Below are 6,000 nucleotides of genomic sequence, written 5' to 3'. Positions count from 1 at the left end.
ACACTTCTTGGACCCGAAGACGGATTCAAATGCTCCCAGGGCCACGGCTTCCAGCTCCTTGCCGCGCCATGGCTGAATCCTGCATCCATTGTCAGCGTTCCCCTCCGGCGACAGCCTTGCCTGCATCCGTGAAGAACTCAGCAAGATAGTCTCTCAGGTTTATGAAGATGTATGAAGTGAGTCATTCGCAAATGAATATACATAGGAGGAAATGACAGAATTCTGCTAAATATGTTTATACTTGAACAACTGATCCCTCTGAGCTTGATTTAGAAAGGGATGTGCAAAAGTTTATATAAATGACAGTTAAAGAGATAACTGTCACAATGTTTACTGATGAGGTTTCTATTTATCTGAACGTTTAGAAGTTAAGTGAAACACGCGGCGTGGATGATAGCCCGAGCGGGTTTTGAGCCTGAATTTCCTCTCACGACTTGTGGCCAGTGGCCGTGGCGGGAAGGTGGTACCGTCCAGTCAGCAGTTCCTCAGGAGAGGTTGTGTGGTGAGGCCTTTGACACCGTGTGGACGGAAGCCATTAAATCTCGGCTGCAGAGCTGGCTGCAAGGACTATTTGCGACCTGCCGCTCTGGGTTCTGGCGTTCCTTCAGAAGGGCGGCCATGGGCCTCCGGGAGCGCTTTGGTCTGTGGCCTGGCTGAGGAGAAGCCCCGCTCTGTCCTTTGTTCTGGGCTCTGAGTGGGGCCCTTCGTTGTTCTGCTCCGTTGATGGCACATGTCGAGGAGGGCGGCTCACTTTCACTTGCTTCTCATGGTCTCAACTCGCACAGCCTGGCGGAAGTTGCCGAACAAACGTAACCTCTGCGGCAGGCCTCGCTCCGCGACCTGCGCTCGCAGCGGGGCTGGCGGCGGCCGCGCACTCACGCTCGGTGGAAACGAGCACCGGGAGGTGTGAAACGGCGCCGCGGAGGATCTCAAACCGTTCCTCACGTGACAGAACTGACGCGTGGTGCGGCCGACGTGGCCTGGGATGGAGAGTTTGGAGTGCAGCGTTAGAGCCTGATCTTTCTTGGAGACGAAACGGAGCCCTGGGGTAGGTGGTTTTCAGGCTTTCTCTGTTTGTTAATTTTGGAAATGGACCTTTCACAGCTTTACTTCCCTTTTCTGTTAAGCCTTTGGTTTAGCGTCTACAAGCATCTCTGCATAGGACATTCGGGATTGTTCTCTTTACCTGGATTTTGGTCAGTGGACCCAGAGGTGAAGCAACAATGCATATGGCCAGTGAGAACCATGAACCTCTCGTCTGATCTCGGAAGCTAAGCAGTGTCGGGCCTGGTTAGTACTTGGATGGGAGAACCAAGAACCAGCCACTAGCTTTAAAGTATGATCAAGGACCTGACATGGTATCAGGCATAAAAGAGCAGCAGGCAGAGGACCCTGCGTTGTCAGATGTCCACAAACCCTGGGTCTCAGTTATGAGGTCTGGAAGAAAAAGATCTAGCCTGCTTTCTTCCCTTCCTCCCTTCCTCCCAATTTCCTCCCTCTCTTCCTTCCTCTTTTTCTTTTCTTCTTGTATCTTAAGTGGATTTTTTTTTAACAAAGCAAGGAAATACAACTTTTAGAGAAAGACATGTACATAAATTCCCCGAAAGGACAATTTAGATTTACTATTCAAATCTTACTTTAAGATCTCAGAGAGTTTGTCTTTTTTTTTAACATTTTATAGAATTTTATGTGCAACTCTAATCACAGATTAAAATATTTATATATTATTTTTAGATTTTTTTTTTTTTAATTTGTCAGAGAGAGAGCAAGCGAGAGCGAGCACAGGCAGACAGAGTGGAAGGCAGAGTCAGAGGGAGAAGCAGGCTCCCCACGGAGCAAGGAGCCGGATGCGGGACTCATCCCAGGACGCTGGGATCATGACCTGAGCCGAAGGCAGCTGCTTAACCAACTGAGCCACCCAGGCGTCCCTTTATATATTATTTAATATGCATATATTTTTAATTTATTAACATATACTGTGTTATTTGCCCCAGGGGTACAGGTGTGTGAATCGTCAGGCTTATACATTTCACAGCACTCACCATAACACATACTCTCCCCAATTCTATAATCCAGCCACCGCCTCCGTACCCACCTCCCCTGGCAACCCTCAGTTTGTTTTGTGAGATTAACAGTCTCTTATGGTTTGTTTCCCTCCTGATCCCATCTTTTTTCATTTTTTCCTTCCCTACCCCCAAGCCCCCACCCTGCCTCTCAAATTCCTCATATCAGGGAGATCATATGATAATTGTCTTTCTCTGATTGACTTATTTTGTTCAGTGTAATACCCTCTAGTTCCATCCATGTCATTGCAAATGGCAAGATTTCATTTCTTTTAATGGCTGCAGAGTATTCCATTATATATATATATACCACATGTTCTTTATTCTTTCATCTGTTGATGGACATCTAGGTTCTTTCCATAGTATGGCTATTGTGGACATTGCTGCTGTAAACATTCGGGTGCACGTGCCCCTTCGGATCACACATTTATATCTTTAGGGTAAATACCCACTAGCGTGATTGCTGGGACGTAGGGGAGCTCTATTTTCAACTCTTTGAGGAACTTCCATGCTGTTTTCCAAAGTGGCTGTACCAGCTTGTATTCCCACCAACAGTGGAGGAGGGTTCCCCTTTCTCTGCATCCTTGCCAGCATCTGTCATTCCCTGACTTGGGAATTTTAGCCATTCTGACTGGTGTGAGGTGGTATCTCATTGTGATTTTGATTTGTATTTCCCTGATGCCGAGTGATGTGGAGCACTTTTTCATGTGTCTGTTGGCCATCTGGATGTCTTCTTTGCAGAAAAGTCTGTTCATGTCCTCTGCCCTTTTCTTGACTGGATTATTTGTTCTTTGGGTGTTGAGTTTGATAAGTTCTTTATAGATTTTGGTTACTAGCCCTTTATCTGATATATCATTTGCAAATATCTTCTCCCAATCTGTAGGTTGTTTTTTGGTTTTGTTGACTGTTTCTGTTGCTGTGCAAAAGCTTTTGATCTTGATGAAGTCCCAATAGTTCATTTTTGCCCTTGCTTCCCTTGCCTTTGGCTATATTTCTAGGAAAAAGTTGCTGTGGCTGAGGTCAAAGAGGTTGCTGCCTGTGTTCTCCTCAAGGATTTTGATGGATTCCTTTCTCACATTGAGGTCATTCATCCATTTTGAGTCTATTTTCATGTGTGGTGTAAGGAAATGGTCCAATTTCATTTTTCTGCATGTGGCTGTCCAATGTTCCCAACACCATTTGTTAAAGAGACTGTCTTTTTTCCATTGGACATCCTTTCCTGCTTTGTCAAAGATCAGTTGACCATAGAGTTGAGGGTCTATTTCTGGGCTCTCTATTCTGTTCCATTGGTCTATGTGTCTGTTTTTGTGCCAGTACCATACTGTCTTGATGATGACAGCTTTGTAATAGAGCTTGAAGTCTGGAATTGTGATGCCACCAACTATGGTTTTCTTTTTCAACATTCTTCTGGCTATTCGAGGTATTTGCTGGTTCCATATAAATTTTAGGATAATTTGTTCCATTTCTTTGAAAAAAATGGATGGTATTTTGATAAGGACTGCATTAAATGTGCAGATTGTTTTAGGTAGCATAGACATTTTCACAATATTTGTTCTTCCAATCCATGAGCATGGAACATTTATCCATTTCTTTGTGTCCTCCTCAATTTCTTTCATGAGTACTTTATAGTTTTCTGAGTATAGATTCCTTGCCTTTTTGGTTAGGTTTATTCCTAGGTATCTTATGGTTTTGGGTGCAATTGTAAATAGATTGATGCCTTAATTTCTCTTTCTTTTTTCTTGCTTTTGGTGTATAGAAATGCAACTGATTTCTGAGCATTGATTTTATATCCTGACACTTCCCTGAATTCCTGTACAAGTTCTAGCAGATTTGCAGTGGAGTCATTTGGGTTTTCCATATAAAATATCATATCATCTGTAAAGAGTGAGAGTTTGACTTCTTCTTTACTGATTTGGATGTCTTTCATTTCTTTTTGCTGTCTGATTGCTGAGGTTAGGACTTCTAGTACTATGTTGAATAGCAGTGGTGATAATGGACATCCCTGCCATGTTCCTGACCTTAGTGGAAAAGTTCTCAGTTTTTCTCCATTGAGAATGATATTTGCTGAGGGTTTTTCCTAGATGGTTTTGATGATATTGAGGTATGTACCCTCTATGCCTACGCTTTGAAGAGTTTTGATCAAGAAAGGATGCTGTACTTTGTCAAATGCTTTTTCAGCATCTATTGAGAGTATCATATGGTTCTTGTTCTTTCTTTTATTAATGTATTGAATCACATTGATTGCTTTGTGGATGTTGAACCAACCTTGCAGCCCTGGAATAAATCCCACTGGGTCGTGGTGAATAATCCCTTTAATATACTGTTGGATCCTTTTGGCTAATATTTTGGTGAGAATTTTCACATTTCTGTTCATCAAGGATATTGGTCTGTGAATTCTCTTTTTTGATGGGTCGTTGTCTGGTTTTGGGATCAAGGTAATGCTGACCTCATAAAATGAGTCTGCAAGTTTTCCTTTCATTTTTATTTTTTTGGAATAATTTCAGGAGAATAGGAATTAATTCTTCTTTAAATGTTTGGTAGAATTTTCCTGGGAAGCCTCTTGACCCTGCACTCTTGTTTGTTGGGAGATTTTTGATGACTGCTTCCATCTCCTTACTGGTTATGGGTCTGTTCAGATTTTCTATTTCTTTCTGGTTCAGTTTTGGTAGTTTATATATCTCTAGGAATGCATCCATTTCTTCCAGATTCTCAAATTTGCTGGCTTATTGTTACTCATAATATGTTGTTATAATTGTATTTCTTTGATGTTGGTTGTGATCTCTCTTCTTTCATTCATGATTTTATTAATTTGAGTCCTTTCTCTTTTCTTTTTGATAAGTCTGGGTGGGGTTTATCCATCTTATTAATTCTTTCAAAGAACTAGCTGCTAGTTTCGTTGATTTGTCCTACTGTTCTTTGGTTTCTATTTCATTGATTTCTGCTCTGATCTTTATGATTTCTCTTCTCCTCCTGGTTTCAGGCTTTCTTTGCTATTCTTTCTCCAGCTCCTTTAAATGAAGGGTTAGATTGTGTACTTGGGACCTTTCTTTCTTTTTTTTTTTTTTTGAGAAAGGCTTGTATTGCTATATTCTTTCCTCTCAGGACTGCCTTTGCTGTGTCCCAAAGATTTTGAACAGTTGTGTTTTCATTTTCATTGGTTTCCATGAATGTTTTCAATTCTTCTTGAATTTCTTGGTTGACCCATTCATTCTTTAGAAGGATGCTGTTTAGCCTCCATGTATTTGGGTTCTTTCCAGCTTTCCTCTAGCTTCAGAGCATTGTGGTCTGAAAATATGCAGGGAATGATGTCAGTCTTTTGGTACTGGTTGAGACCTGATTTGTGACCCAGGATGTGATCTATTTTGGAGAATGTTCCATGTGCACTCGAGAAGAATGTGTATTCTGTTGCTTTGGGATGGAATGTTCTGAATATATCTGTGATGTCCCACTGGTCCAGTGTGTCATTTAAGGCCTTTATTTCCTTGTTGATCTTTTGCTTGGATGATCTGTCCATTTCAGTGAGGGAAGTGTTAAAGTACCCTACTATTATTGTATTATTGTTGATGTGTGTCTTTGATTTTGTTATTAATTGGTTTAAATACTGGGCTGCTCCCATGTTAGGGGCATAGGTATTAAAAATTGTTAGATCTTCTTGTTGGACAGACCCTTTGAGTATGATATAGTGTCCTTCCTCATCTCTTATTATAGTCTTTGGCTTAAAATCTAATTGATCTGATAGAAGGATTGCCACCCCAGCTTTCTTTTGGTGTCCATTAGCATGGTAAGTGGTTTTCCACCTCCTCACTTTAAATCTGGAGGTGACTTTGGGTCTAAATTGAGTTTCTTGTAGACAGCATATTGATTTTTTCTTTTAGTCCATTCTGATACCCTGTGTCTTTTGAATGTGGTATTTAATCCATTTACATTCAGGGTACCT

The 6,000-nt window shown here is 41.5% G+C and overlaps 1 long non-coding RNA gene across 6 annotated transcripts in view; it reads left to right on the top strand.

The window, feature by feature from the left end:
• The first annotated feature begins 444 nt into the window (after nt 1-444).
• Nucleotides 445-6,000, top strand: part of LOC106005795 — a 66,045-nt gene continuing 60,489 nt past the window's right edge. For 2 of the 6 annotated variants that reach the window (XR_001179423.2, XR_001179422.2), the window contains exons 1-2: nt 445-1,048; nt 1,128-1,290. This is a non-coding gene — a long non-coding RNA (uncharacterized LOC106005795). The remainder of the gene's footprint in view (nt 1,049-1,127; nt 1,291-6,000) is intronic. The other 4 variants (XR_001179421.2, XR_001179426.2, XR_001179424.2 and 1 more) reach the window with 4 other exon arrangements.

Source organism: Mustela putorius, unplaced genomic scaffold, assembly GCF_011764305.1.
Source record: "Mustela putorius furo isolate JIRA1106 unplaced genomic scaffold, ASM1176430v1.1 tig00003853_pilon_pilon_pilon, whole genome shotgun sequence".
Taxonomy (NCBI): domain Eukaryota; kingdom Metazoa; phylum Chordata; class Mammalia; order Carnivora; family Mustelidae; genus Mustela; species Mustela putorius.
This window is presented reverse-complemented; position numbering and strand designations above follow the sequence as displayed.